General features: G+C 34.5%; 1 protein-coding gene and 1 long non-coding RNA gene across 6 annotated transcripts in view; both read right to left on the reverse strand.

Annotated features, from left to right (window-relative positions):
* The window catches only part of LOC111424972 (E3 ubiquitin-protein ligase Trim9), an 80038-nt gene that overhangs the window by 29542 nt on the left and 27200 nt on the right, over window positions 1-23296 (reverse strand). The gene's annotated exons all lie outside the window — the stretch shown is intronic.
* On the reverse strand, window positions 17630-21958 carry LOC139431663 (uncharacterized). 4 transcript variants are annotated; one of them, XR_011641714.1, is made up of 4 exons: window positions 20374-21958; window positions 19494-20319; window positions 19214-19439; window positions 17630-19100 (listed from the first exon to the last, which is right to left on the reverse strand). It is a non-coding gene; the product is annotated as an uncharacterized lncRNA (long non-coding RNA). The 4 variants fall into 4 exon arrangements; XR_011641713.1 differs by having other exon boundaries at window positions 17630-20319; window positions 20374-21187; window positions 21242-21958; XR_011641716.1 differs by having other exon boundaries at window positions 17630-19680; window positions 19794-20319.

Below are 23296 nucleotides of genomic sequence, written 5' to 3' on the forward strand. Positions count from 1 at the left end.
TACAACATAATCCAATGAGTAATTCCTACAAATTTGGTCAAAATCATGTTTTCGTTTAAGCAAGACAATGTAGGTACTGCAAATTTTATGCCGGTAAAATATTTTGAAGAGTGCCATCTAACGAGAAATGCGCATACTTCATAATGTTGTCAGAAACACTAGATAATCATTTATCTCTCAGAAGTCTATTAGATCATTCTGATACTTTATTTTCTTTCACACACTTTGTTTTTCTCTGGTTCTCCTTTGGATGTAACCTTCAGTCATATTTTCCTCCTCTATTACTTGTCTACATTCCTCATCAAATCAGACAACTCATTTCTTTTTCTTTTTACCGTCTATAGTTGTTTTGGCTAATTTAACTACTGTTTTGATATTATTCAAATAGTCTTTAATATTCACCTATCAGTCTTGATCTTGTTCCTCTTTCTAAGTTTGTCATTGCGTTTTGCAACTGTAAACTTAGTGTTATATCTTTATGACCTCGAGTAGAAATGTTGAGCAAAGTTATGGATTGTACACAATGCCAGGTAGATTTGGAAAGATCAGGTTTATTTATTAAGGTTAATGACCGCCATGCAGAAATGTTGGGTAAAGTTATGGACGTTGCAGAATGCCAGATACATTGAAATAGATTAGGTTTGTATACCAAGGTTGAGCAAAGTAACGGACCATACGCAATGTTAGATAGATTGTGAAAGATCAAATTTATTAACTAAGGAAATCCACAACTATGACTTCAATTTTGAAATTTGTAGAAGAATTTTCAACTTTCCCAGAAATTTCTTTTCATGATCCTTAATAATTATAAAGAGATGTTAAATTTCGCATCTTGTACCAGAAAAATCCCAATCTTTTTTATACCAATATCACGCTACCTAGCATTGTGTCTAGAACTAACATTTGACCTAGAACAAGAAACATTCGGGTTTAGCCGCACGTCTCAAATCAAATCTTTCAAATGAGAAAGTGAAATATCAAGTGTGGAAATTGTACCATAATGTTTGTAGAAGAAAAGATTAAGTGTAGAAGCAAAATATCTAGTTCAGAAACAAAATTTCACTAAAATTTTATGTGGAAATAACGTTTTTGATGAAGCCAGAAGAAATCATTATATGAAAAAATGAGATATAAAGAGAAGAAGCGTAATTGAAGTCATTTTGGGGAAAAGAACATCTTGTCAAAAACATAATATCATTGCCAAACGCAAATTGTTATATCGAGATTTTATTGTATTTAAACTCGCCATGAATAGTTGGGGATAAAGATTTTTCTTGTATTGTTACCCTTCTCACGTAACCATCAAGGTTGTCTTGTCAAATTACGTTACGAATTTATTAACCCGGCTCAGAGTACAGTTGGGGAGTGCTTTTGACAAAGTGCCCCCCTTCTAACTTAAAATCCTCTTTCAGAATATCGACCGTTATAACTTCTTATAACTTATAAATCTAATTGTTTCGACTAGTTTAGTGTTGTTTAGCGACGATTTAGTCCCTTGGGAATTGGTAATAGACTAGGATTGAGATTTAAATGGATTTGCTGATCGAACAGAGTTCGAAATAGCCCACGGTCGTTAAGGGAACAGTAATTTTGGCCTTGTGCGTTGAACGGTATTGGAACAATTGCAATTTACCGGGCATTTTCGGAATCCTTAATTTTAGAGTGTACATGTAAAAATAATAAAAGTTTTTTTTATTAAATGATAAATGAACGATTTCTGACAGTCCATTACTTCCAATTAGTCACCATAAACGAAGAAACATTCTCCATTTCCACCTCGACAAGTGTTAGCCTTTGATCAAAACGTCGTTCTATATACGGTGGTCCCCCCTTTGAGAAATTCGAACTGAAACCCGCTTTCTTTGTACGAAACGATACTCGACGACGTCTCGAGACACTCGACAATGATATAATTTATTAGGTCCGATGTCAAGAGGCCGAGAACAAACCGTTTTCTCAAAACTTGTTCGTTCTTTACTTCCTCTTTTTCGTATTTTTCTACATATAAGCCGCAACGATCGCACTTTTGAGATCCTCTAAGGCGTAAAGAGTTTCCGCACGGACTCTTCCTTTATTGCTATGTTTATTCGGTCGTAACCTATTTTACTGCTAAAACCGTAATACATGTTCTAACTCGACGTTGTGAAACCCAAGAGAAATAAGAATCCGCCCCGGTTGATGAGACTTGCGACCTTTATATCATAACAAGAAAATTATTCCCCAACAATGATAATCGGAAAAATGTTAAAAAAGAAGCTTTAATTAAGTTTTAAAATTGGTTAAAAACATATTTCGGTGTAATTTCCATGGTTGCGGGTAACAGGTCCATCCATCCAAATTAAAAACGTAATTAAAGTTGGTAATTCGAGATTGGGGGGAGGACAGGAAAAAATAAAACTGAAAGAGTTGATTGCTGTTGTGAACTAGGCCGGAGTTTTCCGGTGTTTATCCGGGATAGTAAAGAATCCCGTGAAAAACTTCCTTCCATTGAAACAGACGGGAAGGCGGGCGAAACCTGCCACAAACAAACACCTCGTTCCCGCAGGGAAACGCTTAGGATCAGATTAATTGTTCGTCTTCATTTGAAGCAAAATTCTCATTTGGAAAAACAACTGGACGTAATGGAAATTTAAGGAATGAAAACGGTGGATGAATCTGTTTGGAGACTCTTTGGGGTGATTAGAATTAATGAACGATGTTGGTATAAAAAAGATTGGGATTTTTTTGACACAAGATGCGAAATTTAACATCTCTTTATAATTATTATAGATCATGGAAAGAAATACAAAATACACCAACGATAAAACAATATAATGAGTGCATTTGATTACATTATGGCAGAAGAAATCGTGAACTTCCCATACTTGAAATGAATTTATGAGAGTATCTTCTGGATACTCAATAGAGGATGGTTGAGACTCAATAGTGTATATTTTAATAATCGTAATTATTGTTGTGATTCCTTAACATCGTGTCTAAATTGGAAGTAAAGGTCGATTTATTTACACTTTAACGATGTTATTCTTTATTTATCTTCCTTCTACATGTTTCGGGGAGCTAGTCCTCATCTTCAGGAAGAAGTCGTCGGATGTATGAATATAATGTTACCATATTTGAATCTGTCGGTTGTTTTATATCTGTTGGATATATGTTCTAGTGTTAGTTTGAGTGCTAGAACTAAAACTAGAACACTAGGCACTAGTTCTAGGTCTAGTGTTAGTTCTAGTTTTATTTCTGATTTAGTGCTAGGTTGTTGTTTACTAAATAGATATGGTTTTCAGAAACTAGGAACTTACACAAGAATAGGGGGTAGTAGAGTTAGATAATGCTGGCAGAACATTAAACTCTGCTGAAACTAGACTTAATATAGATAATGGATTACTAGAAGTTGTGATCACACAATACTTTATTAAAATCTCTCTCTTTTAATCCAAAATACACCAACGATAAAAGAATATAACGAGTCTAGATACTCTATAGATAGTTGAGACTCAATAGTGAATATTTTAATAATTGTATTAATCGATGAGATATTTTCAAATTTATTATTATAGAACATATTCAATTCTAAATTGATTTCAATAAAGGCAATAAACTGAAATTGATCGGCGACATCCGCAGGGATACCCGAAGCTTTAAAAAATATGCATATAAACGACGCCCAGTCCATATTACGTTCTAAAATTTCCATAAAGCCCGTCATACAATCGGAACGCTAACGCGCAACTTCGTTAATTTACATTAAGCCACTGATTGACGGCGTGTTCAAGCCGAAAATTACTACCGCATAGAAACTAGGTTTTCAGTTAGATAATAATTTCATTTACGTTCATTTTACAAACAAAAATCAATAATTATAAGGTTTATTTGTTGTTACTGAAAATTAAATAGACAAATTCGTACCACACAACAGCATATTGCATAACCGTGGGGAATAAATGCGAATAAATATTTCGACAGGGTGGGGAAACGTTGGAAAAGCCGGTTATACGGTTCGGGGTGAAATTCAGCGTGAAATGAACAACCACCGCCCCACTGCTGTAAATCTACTGTACCGGCTGGTTCGCAAATGCTTTGGTGGAGGCGCCGGGATGGCATGAAACCACACGCTTTCAAACGATGAATCGTATTTTGTTAAAAAATATGATTATTAAGTTAGTTCATAATAAAATATCTATTAACCACAATATTCCCAGTATAAACACTATCTCATAAGATTAATCTCCCGCAATCCCATTTTAAACGTTGGATGATCGCCAGAATGATCCAGAGAATGCAACAAAAGTGATGGTGTAATTCCCATCTCTCGTACTCACTTGAGTAGGAAATCCTCCTCGAGTGGCTGTAAAACAGCTTTAGGTTTATATCGGGTCATTCATACTTGATATTTGGCCTCTTCCTATATCATCGGGTTATATTTAGAAAGGGGTTTGCGTTTTGAACTTTTCCAACGAATTCCACATCTGTTCGAGCACGCGATTTCAAGTACCATGTTTACTTTGCATTACTACATCCCGTTCTTTTTGTTTGACGATGGCGGCAAAATTGATTTTAAGATTTAAAATAACGTTTCTCGTGTTTGCTTCAGAAAAATGAATCATTTTAAAACTAAACACACATTTTTTTTTAATAAATTTTTGTATTAAATTAACGTTTAAAATACTTGTTTCTGACACAAGCCTAACGTTATCGAGGGGTGAATAGAAGTTGGACGAAATTGTCGTGGGGTGTATTTCACAAAAGACGGGAGTTGGCTTTAGGTCTCTTCCGCGTAATGACAAAGTTTTAATTGAATTCTCATTTGAGTTGAGAAAGGGTTGCGTGTATGCGACTCGATAATTCGTAATTATTTTGACGTTCTCAGCTCGACAATGAACTGCTGAACCTAAATCGACGAGTTCCACTGTTAATTTGTAATATAATTCAAATTAACACTTATTATAGTAAAGTCTCAATATAACGGATTAATACGAAGGGTGTGATCGTTTGCACTTTAAACTGTTTTGAATGAGTAATTAGTCTAGTTTTAGTTAGAATAAAAATACACAACAATTTAGCGATGAATAATAACCACTCTTTTATTTGTGGTATTTTGTTTTCTATTAGTAATATCAAGTCTCCTGCGAGTAGTATCTGGTCTTTTGCTTAGTCATCTGCAAACAGTATTTAGTCTCTTTCAAGCAGTATTTACTACTCTGGAAGCAGTATTTAATTTCTGCCAGAAGTACCTCGTCTTTTACAAACAGTTTTCCTACTACTTGCGGTTCCAGTCTTTCGTTAGTAATATTGAGTCCCCTGCAAGCAATATATGGTCTCTTGTAAGCAGTATCTAGTATCCTGGAAGCACTACCTAGTCTCCTTCAAGCAGTATCTACTACTCTGGAAACAGTATTTAACTTCTGCCAGAAGTACCTCGTCTTTTGCAAACAGTATCTAATCTCCTACATCCAAGGTCTTGTCTTTTATGTGCGGTATCTAGTCTTTTGCAAACATTATATAGTCTTCTATTACTAGCATCTACTCTCCTACAATCAGTATCTAATCTCCTATTAGCAGAATCCAGTTTTCAATTCACGGATTCTAGTTTGCCAACAATAATATTTAATCTCCTACATGCAATGTCTTGTCTTTTATTTGCGGTATCTAGTCTTCTTAATAATATCGAGTGTCCTGCAAGCAGTATCTAGTCTTTTGCAAACATTATCTAGTCTTCTATTACTAGTATCTACTCTCCTACAATCAGTATCTAATCTCTTATTAGTAGTGATGGGAATACCGCTCATAACCGTGTCGCGCTCCAGGAACGGTCGCTACACAAAAATACCGTTCCAAAATACCGCTCCAAAATTTGAGCAAAAACATAGCTGGTTTCGTAGCGAGGTAGAAAAAATAATATATTCGCTACCCCAGAATCGGGTAGTTTAAAAATCGCGCAGGAAAGGTATGTTCTATTAGAATAATGCTCCAAAATATCGTTTCTCAAATACCGAACCATCACTACAAATATGTAAGTATATTAGTAACGTTCTGTAACGGGTATTTCAAAATCGCGTGGAAGCGGCACGCTCCTCAAAAATACCGCTCCAAAATACCGTTCCTCAAATACCGTCCCATCACTACTTATTAGCAGAGTCTAGTCTTCAATTCACGAATTCTAGTTTTCCAATAATAATATCTAATCTCCTACATGCAATGTCTTGTCTTTTATTTGCGGTATCTAGTCTTCTTAATAATATCGAGTCTCCTCCAAGCAGTATCTAGTCTTTTGCAAACATTATCCAGTCTTCTATTACTAGTATCTACTCTCCTACAATCAGTATCTAATCTCTTATTAGCAAGTCTAGTCTTCAATTCACGGATTTCAGTTTTCCAATAATAATATCTAATCTCCTACATGCAATGTCTTGTCTTTTATTTGCGGTATCTAGTCTTCTTAGCAATATCGAGTCTTCTGCAAGCAGTATCTAGTCTTTTGCAAACATTATCTAGTCTTCTATTACTAGTATTTACTCTCCTACAATCAGTATCTAATCTCTTATTAGCAAAGTCTAGTCTTCAATTCACGGATTTCAGTTTTCCAATAATAATATCTAATCTCCTACATGCAAGGTCATATCTTTTATTTGCGGTATCTAGTCTTCTTAGTAATATCGAGTCTCCTACAAGCAGTATCTAGTCTTTTGCAAACATTATCTAGTCTTCTATTACTGGTATCTACTCTCCTACAATCAGTATCTAATCTCTTATTAGCAAGTCTAGTCTTCAATTCACGGATTTCAGTTTTCCAATAATAATATCTAATCTCCTACATGCAAGGTCATATCTTTTATTTGCGGTATCAAGTCTTCTTAGTAATATCGAGTCTCCTACAAGCAGTATCTAGTCTTTTGCAAACATTATCTAGTCTTCTATTACTAGTATCTACTCTCCTACAATCAGTATCTAATCTCTTATTAGCAAAGTCTAGTCTTCAATTCACGGATTTCAATTTTCCAATAATAATATCTAATCTCCTACATGCAAGGTCATATCTTTTATTTGCGGTATCTAGTCTTTTTAGTAATATCGAGTCTCCTACAAGCAGTATCTAGTCTTTTGCAAACATTATCTAGTCTTTTATTACTAGTATCTACTCTCCTACAATCAGCATCTAATCTCTTATTAGCAGAGTCTAGTCTTCAATATCGAGTCTTCTAAATAATATCGAGTCTTCTGCAAGCAGTATCTAGTCTTTTGCAAACATTATCTAGTCTTTTATTACTAGTATCCACTCTCCTGCAATCAGTATCTAACCTCTTAATAGCAGAACCTAGTCTTCAATTCACAGATTCCAGTTTTCCAACAATAATATCCAGTCTCTTGCAGACACTATCTACTTCTCTGACAGCAGCAGTATTTAATTATATACTTTGCAACATTTTCTTAAATCTGGAATTTATAACTAACTTATACAATTTAATTCCATACTACTTCCTAGAATCTAAAATCTATAATCAGCGTAGTGTAATCTAACAACTCCGGCTGGAGGTTAGAATCTGAATAAAGAATTCGTGCTAATGTAGGTAGTGGCAAAATATTTAAAAATATATATAAATTGATAAAAGTGGTGTTAACACAAGAATTAAAATTGAAAATTGTTGATTTAGCAAAAAAAAACAGATATCTCGTTGAAATTGCGAGATAAAAATCGTTCAAAACAAGAATTGATTGACAGATAAAATAGCTTTTAAAAAGCGTATTCAACAATTTTTCGGGTATTTAACAATTTCGCAAAATTAAATTTTACGTTCATAACGGAGTCGTGTTTACATAATTGAATTCAGCGTAAAATTGCCATTATCCCTTCGGAAATTACCTCGGAAATTGTATACTATAACCTGTTGACAGCACACCAAATAACTATAGTAAAGAGATTGGAAACTGTTTTAAACCGAACAAAGTAGTTAATTTAATAAATTTTCGATACCTTTTTACCGCATACATAATTTTTGTTTCGATACAAAGGATACGTGTTTGCGCTTCATTTCAATTAGTACATCGCTTCGTTTCCATTAAGGATTGATTAACAAACGTTTTAGTTTTCAATTGTGGTCTACCACGAAACGTTAATGGAACACGTTTTCATTCAATAAAAGCTTTAGCGGTCGAATCATAAATTATAAATTTTTATACATAAAATAAAATGAGATTTCTGTTATATACAAAAGAGTATTAACCGTCATTGAAATTTTTAATAAAGGAGCGTTGGGACGAAAATCGTCCAATTTAACGTTAGGCTATAACCGGGTGCGTTTGTGCTTTGCTAAAACACCTTTTTCCCCATTTCGAGCTGGTACATAATTGCGAAAGACGCGAAGGCGTCTGGTACGAGGACTCTTGCTAACGGGCAATCTCCAGTCGAAACGCCATTTTCATCCGGCCACGATAACTAGGTTATGTTTAGTGACGGAGGCTGTATAATTTCCGCAAAAGGGGACTTTTTTTTATCAAATGGAAGGAGACGACAACGTTTCCTCTGATCTCAGCACCATTTTCCAGGTGTTCAATTTTAATATCGTTATGGGTTCATGAACTTTGTTTTAAGAAGAAGTGCAGATTGTAATTAAATTGCCAAACACATTTACCTTTTAAAAAATTAAGGGGGGCAAAGAATTCTTTTAGGTCATAAATAAAATTATCGCACCTAATTGAACCGAAGAAGAACACTCGGAAAGTGCACCTTTTATCTTAACAAGTAATTTTAGATACGTTTTGGAAAGTTGCATCAATTCCATGAGGGCTTTGAAAATTTTGCCAAGAAATAGAAAAAAATGACTGGTGTGTGTCAAAATGGTTCTAATCTGGAGGAAACATCTTAAGGTTACTTGATAAACAAAAAATAAGTCGAAATAATTAGATGGGGTGTAGTCCAAATGGGATTTATTGATGATTTTGGTTCAAAATGGGTTTCGAAGGTGTTTCAAAGTTGCCAAAAAGTAGAAAAAAGTCGTTGGTGGGTGTCAAAATTGTTGCAATCGACAAGAAACATCCCGAGAAGTCTTGATAAGGAGAAAATAATTGAAGTGGATGTCCATAAACTTGAAAGAATTAAAAAAAAATAGGAATAATTGATATTTGTTTAGGATTGTTCTATTTTTTATTGAACGAAAACTAGAACTAACACTAGATCTAGAACTAGATCAGGTTTAGCCGTGCGTCTTTAGACTGAAACTTTCTAGGTCTCGTGTTAGTTCTAGTTTTAATTGTGATTTAGCGTTAGGTTGTTGTTTACTAAATAGATATGGTTTGCAGAAATTAGGTATTTCTGGCAGAATAATTCTGCTAGACACGGCACATATAGATTATGCTGACGCGGCATATCCTGATCTTCCGGTAACACTACGAAATAAACTGCAAAGACTTCAAAACAACTGCATACGGTATATCTTTGATCTCGAGAGATCTCAACACATAACTCCATACCGGAATTATTTGCAGATATTAAGCTGTCAGAACCGTAGATCGTTTCGTATATTAACTATGTTATATACTGTTCTTGACAATCAAACACCAAGGTATTTGTACTGTATATTTCAACGCTTGTCGTCGCATGGTTTACCCACTAAATCTCATTTAGATTCTGTGCTTATGTTCCCGACCCACAGTACCGAGATTTACCATAAATTTTTTACTGTGCAGGCGATAACCCTTTGGAATAGTCTGCCTACTGAGATCCGTAATATTCCTCACCTTGTGACATTTAAAAACCATCTAAAACGTCATTTATTTGTTCTCCAAGTATCTTCCTGAGTTCTTCATCTCCCTCTTTTTCCTGTTCTTCTACTTTTACTTCTCTTCTTCTTTTATTCCAGCAACTAGCTATCGTTATGCACCGTTTTTAGTGACCATAAGTTTAGCACAGCTGCTTGCCATTTATTTATTGTTTTTCTTATATAACTTAATATACGGCTGATTGATTAGGTCGTTTGGAAGATATCGCTTACGCGATAAATCGACCTTTTTGCCCGTACTTATACATTTTCTTTAATTTGTATTTTTTGTTTTTTATTATGGCAATAAATTTAGTTATTATTATTAATAGAAGACTAGATATTGCTTACACAAGAGTAGGGGCTGCTACTGGAAGACTAGAATCTGCTAGTAGGTTAGATACTGCTGGCAGACGACTAATCTCTGTTGGAACAAGACTTAACATAGCTAATGGATTACTAGAAGCTGTGATCACATAATATTTTATTAAAATCTCTCTCTCAGCAAAGGATGAACAAGCTATGGCATTTTGAACCATTCGGGTTTAGTCGTAAGTACATCTCTTAAGATGGCTAAACCCGAATGGTTCTGCTTTTAGGTCTAGTGTTTTTTTCTTGTGTGTGAATCACAATTAAAACTAGAACTAACACTAGACCTAGAACTAGAAAGTTTCGGGTTTAGCCGTGCGTCTTCAGAAACTTTCTAGGTCTAGTGTTAGTTCTAGTTTTGCATTAGTACTATCACTAGAACTAACACAAGACCTAGAACTAGAATCATTGGGGTTTAGCCGTCTTGAGAGACGTGCGGCTAAACCCGAATGTGTCTAGTTCTAGGTCTAGTGTTAGTTCTAGTTTTGCATTAGTACTATCACTAGAACTAACACAAGACCTAGAACTAGAATCATTCGGATTTAGCCGTCTTGAGAGACGTGCGGCTAAATTCGAATGTTTCTAGTTCTAGGTCTAGTGTTAGTGCTGGTTTTAGTTCTAGCACTCAAACTAACACAAGACCTAGAACTAGAATCATTCGGGTTTAGCCGTCTTGAGAGACGTGCGGCTAAACCCGAATGTTTCTAGTTCTACGTCTAGTGTTAGTTCTAGTTTTGCATTAGTACTATCACTAGAACTAACACAAGACCTAGAACTAGAATCATTCGGATTTAGCCGTCTTGAGAGTCGTGCGGCTAAATTCGAATGTTTCTAGTTCTATGTCTAGTGTTAGTTCTGGTTTTAGTTCTAGCACTCAAACTAACACAAGACTTAGAACTAGAATTATTCGGGTTTAGCCGTCTTGAGAGACGTGCGGCTAAATTCGAATGTTTCCAGTTCTAGATCTAGTGTTAGTTCTAGTTTTGCACTATCACTAGAACTAACACAAAACTTAGAACTAGAATCGTTCGGATTTAGCCGTCTTGAGAGACGTGCGGCTAAATTCGAATGTTTCTAGTTCTAGGTCTAGTGTTAGTGCTGGTTTTAGTTCTAGCACTCAAACTAACACAAGACCTAGAACTAGAATCATTCGGGTTTAGCCGTCTTGAGAGACGTGCGGCTAAACCCGAATGTTTCTAGTTCTAGGTCTAGTGTTAGTTCTAGTTTTGCATTAGTACTATCACTAGAACTAACACAAGACCTAGAACTAGAATCATTCAGATTTAGCCGTCTTGAGAGACGTGCGGCTAAATTCGAATGTTTCTAGTTCTAGGTCTAGTGTTACTTCTAGTTTTCGTTTCAAAACAAACACTAGACCTAGAATTAGAAACGTTCGGGTTTAGAAATCTTTAAAGACGCTCGGCTAAACCCAAATGTTTCTAGTTCTAGGTCTAGTGAACTAGAAACGTTCGGGTTTAGTCATCTTAAGAGATACATATAGTATGTTTTGTACATACTTTCCTTCACAATTTATTTACAGGAAAAAAATCCTTTTCTAAAAGATTAAGTAAAGTTCGATTGAGTAAAATTCCTGTTGTTATTGCGGTTATCGAAGATCAATTTAACTTCCCATACATATAATCATAAACTTTCACGTTATTCAAACGCTATATTTAACCATAAACTAGCTCAAATGTTAAAGGTTAGTAGGATGTTATTAGATCTTATAATTAAATTCAATCCGATATAATCTACGTGGAATGATTTGAATTTTAAATTTTCTCTCTTACTCAATTAATGTAGTTATGTTTAATCATCAGGGTAATGTAGAAGATTAAGTTACATGTTTTATTCAAATTTTAATTTTAATTTAAAATTGGGTACAAGAGAAATTCGCTTTTTTCTTGTTTAATCAATACTCGATCTCGGGGGCTAAAGTACTGTATGAGAATGCAATGAACAATCCCAGGGCAGGAAGATAGTGACAGAAGAATAAAAACAAAAAGGACAAATACGGCTTGGAATTGCGGCCAAAAAAGCCACGGATCCGGACTTCCAATTACTGCTGCCCGGTCTCATAACAGACAGTCCGACCCGGAAGTGGGAAAACCTCGAGCGCCGTTTGAATGTCAGTCTCTGGGAGGTCTGAAAAGGTTCAAAAGCCTCCGGTTGGTTCGTAATGACTGGCGATTATACCGTTTTCCTGTGGGTGCAGATTAACCCTTTTAAGCGTAATTTAGTCAAAAACGGTGTTTTGACCAACCTATAGCTCAAGGTCTTTACAACGAAAATGATAAGCCTTTAAGGATTCATTTATTATCTTTTCTTAACACATTATTATTCAATCCAAGTTTCTCTTGCTTTATTGAAAATATCTTTTCCCCCTTCTTTTTATGGAACTGATTTCTTTTTATCAGCACCACATCCCCAAAATTTGTTCTCCCCCTGGGTTGACTTTAAATTGAACAGAAACGGATTTTGTAATGACACCCCCGTTCGTAGGGCGTCTGTGCATTTTACGACGGGGTGCCATTTGTAATCTTATTGATATCGAGCGTTAGAAATTCCTCTTTGCGCTTGAAAGAAATTCGATTGAATCCGCTTTCCGTATTTCCAATGTTATTCCAACTAACTGTTTTAACGAGCGTAACAAAAACATTACTAAACCATCCCCCGTTTCTTTGTTCCTTCCTCCCACTAAACCAGCATCAGTAAGGTTTTGTAAAAGGGAATTTTCAAGCGGAAAGGGGGTCGTCGGTTTTAGTGTTGCGTCCGTTCACGCATACAGTCGGTATGAGGAGAGCCGTTTGTAGTCAATGGGGGGTTGCCAATGGTTGTGATAAAAGAAATTGTGCGGGAGGGAGAAATCCCAGGCAATCCAATTAAGAAATAGACCGCCTTCCATGGCTCACTTCCAACCTGACGTTTTGAATACTTCAAATCCGTTCGCACCGGCCTCTTTTGCGCAATTATCGTTTGCACGAGTAGGGGCGAACATGGCTAAATTGGCAACTTCATTATTTTGACGACAGCGATTCTTTTACGGATAATGGTTAAGAACTTTGGTCGGAGCATTAACAACGATAAAAACGCGTCATATCGAAGCTAGGGGGAATATTTAATAAATATGCTAATGAGTAACGTTATAGTGGGTTATAGCGTGTTGTTATTGATTAGCGTTGGGTAAATGTCTAATTAAAATACTCTTCAATAAATTGAATTACGTAATCCATTTAAATCCATAATTAATAGCAAGGGTTCAACGCATATGTAGGACTTTTTAATATCCTTATTTGCAATCATTTAAATACTTCTTCGATTCATGTTTTGATTAATGGATTCAAGTTTTTTTTATACAGATTAGTACAAAAAGTTAATACTAACTAGTACTATCTAGCACTGCTACTATAATAAAAGCATGTAACCATGCTTTTTAAGTGTCAGAGATATTTTAAACCATTTTGAACCAAAACCAACAATAAATCCCATTTTTTCTAATTCTTTCAAGTTTATGGACAACGTTCCATTTATTTATTTTAACTCATTTTTTCTTTATCCAGTATCCTCAATGTGTTTCTTCCAGATTAGAACCATTTTGACAAACACCAGTCACCTTTTTCTATTTTTTGGCACCTTTGAAACACTTTCAAAGGCTATTCTAAATTTTTTGGCGTTTATAGACAAGATCCCATTTAATTGTTTTAACTTATTTTCTCTGTGTCAAGTATCCTCGAGATGTTTCGAACTTTACTTAATTTTTTAAAAAAGGATGAATGTTCTAGGTCTAGTGTTAGTTCTAGTTTTAACTGTTATTCAACGTTAGATTGTAGTATATACAACCCAACCCAGTAAAATACATTTTTCAGTGTAACCATGCTTTTTAAGTGTCACAGAGATATTTTAAACCATTTTGAACCAAAACCAACAATAAATCCTATTTTTTCTAATTCTTTCAAGTTTATGGACAACATTCCATTTATTTATTTTAACTCATTTTTTCTTTATCAAGTATCCTCAATGTGTTAGTTCCAGATTAGAACCATTTTGACAAACACCAGTCACCTTTTTCTATTTTTTGGCACCTTTGAAACACTTTCAAAAGCTTTTCTACATTCTTTGGAGTTTATAGACAAGATCCCATTTAATTGTTTTAACTTATTTTCTCTGTGTCAAGTATCCTCGAGATGTTTCGAACTTTACTTAATCTTTTAAAAAAGGATGAATGTTCTAGGTCTAGTGTTAGTTCTAGTTTTAACTGTTATTCAACGTTAGATTGTAGTATATACAACCCAACCCAACCCAACCCAACCCAGTAAAATACATTTTTCAGTGTAACCATGCTTTTTAAGTATCACAGAGATATTTTAAAGCATTTTGAACCAAAACCAACAATAAATCCCATTTTTTCTAATTCTTTCAAGTTTATGGACAACGTTCCATTTATTTATTTTAACTCATTTTTTCTTTATCAAGTATCCTCAATGTGTTTCTTCCAAATTAGAACCATTTTGACAAACACCAGTCACCTTTTTCTATTTTTTGGCACCTTTGAAACACTTTCAAAAGCTTTTCTACATTTTTTGGAGTTTATAGATAAGATCCTATTTAATTGTTTTAACTTATTTTCTCTGTGTCAAGTATCCTCGAGATGTTTCGAACTTTACTTAATCTTTTAAAAAAGGATGAATGTTCTAGGTCTAGTGTTAGTTCTAGTTTTAACTGTTATTCAACGTTAGATTGTAGTATATACAACCCAACCCAGTAAAATACATTTTTCAGTGTAACCATGCTTTTTAAGTGTCACAGAGATATTTTAAACCATTTTGAACCAAAACCAACAATAAATCCCATTTTTTCTAATTCTTTCAAGTTTATGGACAACGTTCCATTTATTTATTTTAACTCATTTTTTCTTTATCAAGTATCCTCAATGTGTTTCTTCCAGATTAGAACCATTTTGACAAACACCAGCCACCTTTTTCTATTTTTTGGCACCTTTGAAACACTTTCAAAAGCTTTTCTAAATTTTTTGGAGTTTATAGACAAGATCCCATTTAATTGTTTTAACTTTTTTTCTCTGTGTCAAGTGTCCTCGAGATGTTTCGAACTTTACTTAATCTTCTAAAAAAGGATGAATGTTCTAGATCTAGTGTTAGTTCTAGTTTTAACTGTTATTCAACGTTAGATTGTAGTATATACAACCCAACCCAGTAAAATACATTTTTCAGTGTAACCATGCTTTTTAAGTATCACAGAGATATTTTAAACCATTTTGAACCAAAACCAACAATAAATCCCATTTTTTCTAATACTTTCAAGTTTATGGACAACATTCCATTTATTTATTTTAACTCATTTTTTCTTTATCAAGTATCCTCAATGTGTTTCTTCCAGATTAGAACCATTTTGACAAACACCAGTCACCTTTTTCTATTTTTTGGCACCTTTGAAACACTTTCAAAAGCTTTTCTAAATTTTTTGGAGTTTATAGACAAGATCCCATTTAATCGTTTTAACTTATTTTCTCTGAGTCAAGTATCCTCGAGATGTTTCGAACTTTACTTGATCTTTTAAAAAAGCATGAATGTTCTAGGTCTAGTGTTAGTTCTAGTTTTAACTGTTATTCAACGTTAGATTGTAGTATATACAACCCAACCCAACCCAACCCAGTAAAATACATTTTTCAGTGTAACCATGCTTTTTAAGTGTCACAGAGATATTTTAAACCATTTTGAACCAAAACCAACAATAAATCCTATTTTTTCTAATTCTTTCAAGTTTATGGACAACGTTCCATTTATCTATTTAAACTCATTTTTTCTTTATCAAGTATCCTCAATGTGTTTCTTCCAGATTAGAACCATTTTGACAAACACCAGTCACCTTTTTCTATTTTTTGGCACCTTTGAAACACTTTCAAAAGCTTTTCTACATTTTTTGGAGTTTATAGACAAGATCCCATTTAATTGTTTTAACTTATTTTCTCTTTGTCAAGTATCCTCGAAATGTTTCGAACTTTACTTAGGTCCATTACTACCATCTTTTAGTTAAATTTATCTTATAGATAAATCCATCTACTAGCCAATCAGAGCGCGTGAAATAGCCGTATCCATAGTAATAATCCCATAGATAGCCTTAGGCCCGTTACTACCAAACCAATGCTATCTGTCAGTTAAGCTATCTATAAGATATAATTTATCTCGTAGATAACAGGGTCGTGCGTACTACCACCTCCATTTATCTCATACTTAAGAAATCCTTGAGATAGCCAAGGAATCTAGGGATTTTTTGGTCTATTATGTTAAACTGACAGCTCTATGTGCTCAAAAGACCTACTATTAGGTATTTTGACGATATTCTAACCTGTTCAAATCTTAAAATTAAAATTTGAAGACTGAGAAAAGGCGACGAACCACTAATTTCATCAAAGAGGAATGCGAACATCTTGAATTTGTTATCAAACATAAAAACGTAATAGAAAACAAAAAAAGTGATGCAGTTACATGGCAAGGAAAGCAAAAAGTATGTATATCTCGTATTATTGTATATTAAAATGTGATGGTAAACAATAATGGCACAATTAACATGATGAACGACTGAAGATGCCAATTGTGCACTCACTCCTGCAAAATCAGCTATGGATAGCAACATGTTACTTATTGCATAAAACCGAAGAGTTTCAACGGTTGAAGGAGGTACAGCATTATTACTAAAATTTTGATGAATTTTACATTAAATAATAGCAATCAACAAATTGCTTGCATCATGGTGATGAAAACTTTTTTTCGAGAGACGAAATCTCATCATAAATTCAACATCTGAATGAATATTTGAATGGTCAACTCTACCCCTTATTATCCTTTCGCTTCTTATAGGAAATAATTCGTTAATTTCTTCAAAAATTTGTTCTCCATCTCCAATGTCGAAGAAATTATCCATGATGATTTTATCTAATGTTAATTATTAATAGTTTTTTATTTAAGTTTATATTACTTTTCTTATTTTAACTGAAATAGTAAAACGCTCGAATTTTATACGTCAGTATAAATCGTATTTGAGGTTAGATTATCCCTTAGATAGCAAATTATCCCACACCCAATCCACGGGTTACAGATATTTCAAAAGTTATCTCTTGGATAGCGGTATCTATAAGATAAATACAGTGGTAGTAACCAATTTTTAAGCTATCCGATAGATAACGCTATCAGAGACTTTCACTATGAGTGGTAGTAGTGGGCCTTAGGCCCACTTTTACCATCCTCCTGATAAACTATCTAGAGGATAGTTGCCATGGTTACGGCGGTTTTAAGCGCTCTCATTGGCTAAGGCCCATTATTACCATCTTTTAGTTAAATTTATCTTATAGATAAACCCATCTACTAGCTAATCAGAGCGCGTGAAATAGCCGTAACCATAGTAATAATCCCTTAGATAGCTTAACCAGAAGATGGTAGTAACGAGCCTAAGAGCTGGATTTATCTATCGGATAAATTTATCGAAAGGTGGTAAAAGTGGGTCTTAATCTTTTAAAAAAGGATGAATATTTTATGTTGGACGGTTATCCTGTAAATAAATTGTGAGAGAAGGTATGTAGAAAACAATGGAAGAACATAAATTATGAGGGGTTCCCCCAAAATAACAGAATTTGTGGTCGCTTTTGTTTAAAAGCTTCCAAAATAATAAAAGGAATTGTACGAAAGGGGACAAAAACACTTAATTTACTAAAATAACCCGTTCTAATACCGCGTTTTCTCCCCCTCCGGATATATAAGCAATACTCTTAATGTACGTCGTCTTCCGGTTTTCCTTCACAATGTCGATTGAATAAAAATATTTGCACAAAAATGTTCAAACAACTTAAGAAAATTAAATTTACTTACATTTTCACTTTTTAGGATGTTTATTTAATACATATCCGTTACACGCAAATATTGATCGTACCCAAAATCCATTATTTATCAGTTTGTTTTTTATCAATATTTGTTTGTTTTTTGATAAATAAGTTGATATTTGCCGGCGTATTACGTAAAAGTTATTTTTTAACTTTCCCGCTTATCTTTTACTGTCTCTTTTTATTTATTTTTTAACCGTCGAAGGATTTAAAATAAACCAACCGCTCTCGGCTCTGACAGAATCGAAGATAAGTAAAGAGGCGATGAGACCGAAGCTCGGCCGTTCAATGGATCCCTAAGGAACAGTTTATTAGAACGACGGGTGATCTCAAACTCCCGAGAGGTAGATAAAGAGTACGAAAAACGGAGATACAGAAGAGAAAATAAAAGGAATCGAAAGTTTACTCAGCAAAAAAGAATTAAATTTCGCCTATTTTATGGTCTACTTTTAGATATCATTAAATTTTTTATTTATTCATTTATACATCGAGAGCTATTCGGAGCAATTTTGCTATTTCAAGCAACAGATAGATATTTTCATGTACGAGAGTCAATCAGAACAAACGGGGGCATTTAAAATCATAAAGTATTGGGAGAATCAAGTTGCAAGCTATTTGTAACGAGCCGGATTCAATGAAAGACATTCGGAGTCATTAAGTGCCTTTAAAAGTGATGTTTTTAGAGATTAAGGCTTCTAGGCGTGTAAGCTTGAGATAACTGGGATCTATCAGCGGTTGATTGCAGATATCAATACTTCGTCAAAAGTTCGCAAAATAAGATTTCTCCTTCTGGAGAGTTGTTGTAACAGGAAAGTTAGTTCCGCAAAGTTTCTGGACATATTCTGCAAACATTAAGTTGATGAAATATTCTTTCCTAAATATGTTATACAAAACTGAGGAAGAGGTTTCATGGTGTCATGGACATGTCAACGTGATGCCTGAGCTACGCAAGGAAGCGTCAAGTTCCACAATTAGAAAGATCGTTGAAGACTTAAAATCTGACTTGAAGCAGATTCGAGCAAATCCATAAAAACATCTCGTGATTAATTTCTAATTCCTACTATGTGGTATATAGTAGAGTCCAACCATGCCTAAAAAAGTTTTGACAATGTAGTCAAAAGGAGAAAGTTCAATCCAGGTTGACACGAATCTTTGGACATTTTAGATTACAATAGAGCGGGAGCGAGGATGTCAAGCGACTTACTCTCCATAATGACGATGTGGTATTCATCTATCAGCGGTTCACAATTAGGTATGCTGAGGTATACTACATCTCTATTGCAGATATCAATGCTTCTTTTTAGTAATTTAGTTTTGCAAATTTCCTTCTTCCATCATCTAGAGTCTTCAAAAGTTCGCAAAATAACATTTGTCCTTCTGGAGAGTTGTTGTAACAGGAAGGTTAGTTCCGCAAAGTTTCTGGGCATATTCTGCAAACATCAAGTTGATTTAAAAAATTCTTTCCTAAATATGTTATACAAAACTGAGGAAGAGGCATTGGTGTCATGGACGTGATGCCTGAGATACGCAAGGAAGCGTTAAGTTCCACAATTAGAAAGATCGTTGAAGACTTAAAATCTGACTTGAATCAGATTCGAGCAAATCCATAAAGACATCACGTGATTAATTTCTAATTCCTATCATGTGGTATATAGTAGAGTCCAACCATGCCTAAAAAAGTTTTGACAACGTAGTCAAAAGGAGAAAGTTCAATCCAGGTTGACACGAATCTTTGGACATTTTAGATTACAATAGAGCGGGAGCGAGGAGGTCAAGCGACTTACTCTCCATAATGACGATGTGGTATTCATCTATCAGCGGTTCACAATTAGGTATGCTGAGGTATACTACATCTCTATTGCAGATATCAATGCTTCTTTTTAGTAATTTAGTTTTGCAAATTTCCTTCTTCCATTATCTAGAGTCTTCAAAAGTTCGCAAAATAATATTTCTCCTTCTGGAGAGTTGTTGTAACAGGAAGGTTAGTTCCGCGAAGTTTCTGGGCATATTCTGCAAACATCAAGTTGATTTAAAAAATTCTTTCCTAAATATGTTATACAAAACTGAGGAAGAGGCATCGGTGTCATGGACGTGATGCCTGAGATACGCAAGGAAGCGTTAAGTTCCACAATTAGAAAGATCGTTGAAGACTTAAAATCTGACTTGAATCAGATTCGAGCAAATCCATAAAGACATCACGTGATTAATTTCTAATTCCTACTATGTGGTACATAGTAGAGTCCAACCATGCCTAAAAAAGTTTTGACAACGTAGTCAAAAGGAGAAAGTTCAATCCAGGTTGACACGAATCTTTGGACATTTTAGATTACAACAAAGCGGGAGCGAGGATGTCAAGCGACTTACTCTCCATAATGACGATGTGGTATTCATCTATCAGCGGTTCACAATTAGGTATGCTGAGGTATACTACATCTCTATTGCAGATATCAATGCTTCTTTTAGGTAATTTAGTTTTGCAAATTTCCTTCTTCCATCATCTAGAGTCTTCAAAAGTTCGCAAAATAACATTTCTCCTTCTGGAGAGTTGTTGTAATAGGAAAGTTAGTTCTGCAAAGTTTCTGGACATATTCTGCAAACATCAAGTTGATGAAATATTCTTTCCTAAATATGTTATACAAAACTGAGGAAGAGGTGTCATGGTGTCATGGACATGTCAACGTGATGCCTGAGCTACGGAAGGAAGCGTTAAGTTCCACAATTAGAAAGATCGTTAAGGACTTAAAATCTGACTTGAATCAGATTCGAGCAAATCCATAAAGACATCACGTGATTAATTTCTAATTCCTACCATGTGGTATATAGTAGAGTTCAACCATGCCTAAAAAAGTTTTGACAACGTAGTCAAAAGGAGAAAGTTCAATCCAGGTTGACACGAATCTTTGGACATTTTAGATTACAATAGAGCGGGAGCGGGGAGGTCAAGCGACTTACTCTCCATAATGACGATGTGGTATTCATCTATCAGCGGTTCACAATTAGGTATGCTGAGGTATACTACATCTCTATTGCAGATATCAATACTTCTTTTTAGTAATTTAGTTTTGCAAATTTCCTTCTTCCATCATCTAGAGTCTTCAAAAGTTCGCAAAATAACATTTCTCCTTCTGGAGAGTTGTTGTAACAGGAAGGTTAGTTCCGCAAAGTTTCTGGGCATATTCTGCAAACATCAAGTTGATTTAAAAAATTCTTTCCTAAATATGTTATACAAAACTGAGGAAGAGGCATCGGTGTCATGGACGTGATGCCTGAGCTACGCAAGGAAGCGTTAAGTTCCACAATTAGAAAGATTGTTGAAGACTTAAAATCTGACTAGAGTCCAACCATGCCTAAAAAAGTTTTGACAACGTAGTCAAAAGGAGAAAGTTCAATCCAGGTTGACACGAATCTTTGGGCATTTTAGATTACTTTGTTATGCAATAGAGCGGGAGCGAGGAGGTCAAGCGACTTACTCTCCATAATGAAGATGTGGTATTCTGAAACCATACGAAGCATCAAACATGTTTATGGCAGCTTGGTGATCAACAGTATATATACAGACTTTGCCATTTATCGATGAGTCAGTCCATTCTTTGCCCCTATTTTTTCCTTCACGCGCTTGTTTTTTCTTAACGATGTGTTCATCATGAATTACATTGATGTTTCTTTGGAGAGTCATATGTATCTAGGTTCATTGCCTTGAATGTTGTCTAGAATGTTCAAAAACATGATCATTTGAAGATGGTTATTGTTTAAAAACCGAAACCAAGACGTTGAGTAACAACTTAAAGTAGAACTAACACTAAAACTAACACGAGACCTAGAACTAGAAACATTCTTCTGAAGACGCACGGTTAAACCCGATACTTTCTAGTGTTAATTTATTCAATAAAAATATGCTAGAATCTAATAAATAGAAAAGAAATGAATTTTTTAAGTGGAATTATACAATGTTTCGTAAATTCGAGGTTTAAACGTAATGTTAATCACATATATAATTTATTAGGTTTATTTAGATTTAATTTCTGTTAAAATCATCAATATTATTAATCACGCAATGCTGCAATTAACGTAGCACAATGAATAGGTGTTGTGTTTTTAAAATAAATGCATTTAAAAATGTATTGCAGTCTATAATTAAAGCTTGGATATTAATGACACGACAGTCGTGTACCCGAGTCTTAGTAACACCGTTCGATATTTCAAATTGACCCTTTCTAATTGTAGATAACGCCTTGATGAATATTAATAGATAAATATTTCGAATTCTTTTTTTGTGTGAAGGTTAAACAAGTTCGATTACTTATTTGTGTCTTATTCGTTTAAAAGTTGTTAGTGTATTATACAGCGCCATTGTTCATACTTATGATTGCAACGCGAACTTTTCTTGGTAGTTACGAATGCGGTCGTCGTAATTTGTCCGGGCAGAAGGCGTTCCTTGCTGTAATTGCCTTTTAATGGTTTCCTCTTTAAATTCAACCCCAGAAAACGGTTGCGAATTCTTTTCCGCTTGGTGTGGAACCTCCATTAAATCTCGTAGTACTTTCAAAAAGAGCACGTCATAAAATTTCCTTCTACGGATGTCTATGTGTCTCTCGGGATTTAGTCGCTGCTGGGGCAAAATCTATAGGGAAGTACTATCCAATGTGTTTATAGTCTTCCTTCTTTTTCTTCTTTTTTTCTTATTAATAAAAAAGTTGTTCGAAAAGAGTAAAATTAAATATTGATTCTTTCACAAACAATTTCCTTGGGAAATGACACAGCACTATAGAGGTTCTTTCAATTTTTATAGCAGTTCGAAGCTTGCTTAAAATAGCTTTCAGCTGGGAAATCCCAGCTAATTAAACGTCTTTAATGCACTCACTTCAATACATTCATTAAAACTTGTTATCCCAAATATTTGATGTGCAGCTTAACTGCGGTTTATATTTGACGTTCTCGATTGTAGCCCCTCGGGCGCATTGTCGTCAAACATAACATAGTTTCGCTGTATAAATATCCAAGGTTGCTTGCTTAGTTCTAATTTTAATTATTATTTTTGGTGAGAATTAACCTTACACGAGTTTGTTACACTCATTATATCTTCAATACATTTATTAAAACTTGTTATCCAAAATATTTGACGTGCAACTTAACTGCGGTTTACATTTGACGTTCTCGATTGTAGCCCCTCGGGCGCATTGTCGTCAAACATAACATAGCTTCGCTGTATAAACAGACAAGATTGCTTGCTTAGTTCTAATTTTAATAATTATTTTTGGTAAGAATTAACATTATCTAAATTACATCG

This window comes from Onthophagus taurus, chromosome 11, assembly GCF_036711975.1.
Source record: "Onthophagus taurus isolate NC chromosome 11, IU_Otau_3.0, whole genome shotgun sequence".
Classification (NCBI taxonomy): Eukaryota; Metazoa; Arthropoda; class Insecta; order Coleoptera; family Scarabaeidae; genus Onthophagus; species Onthophagus taurus.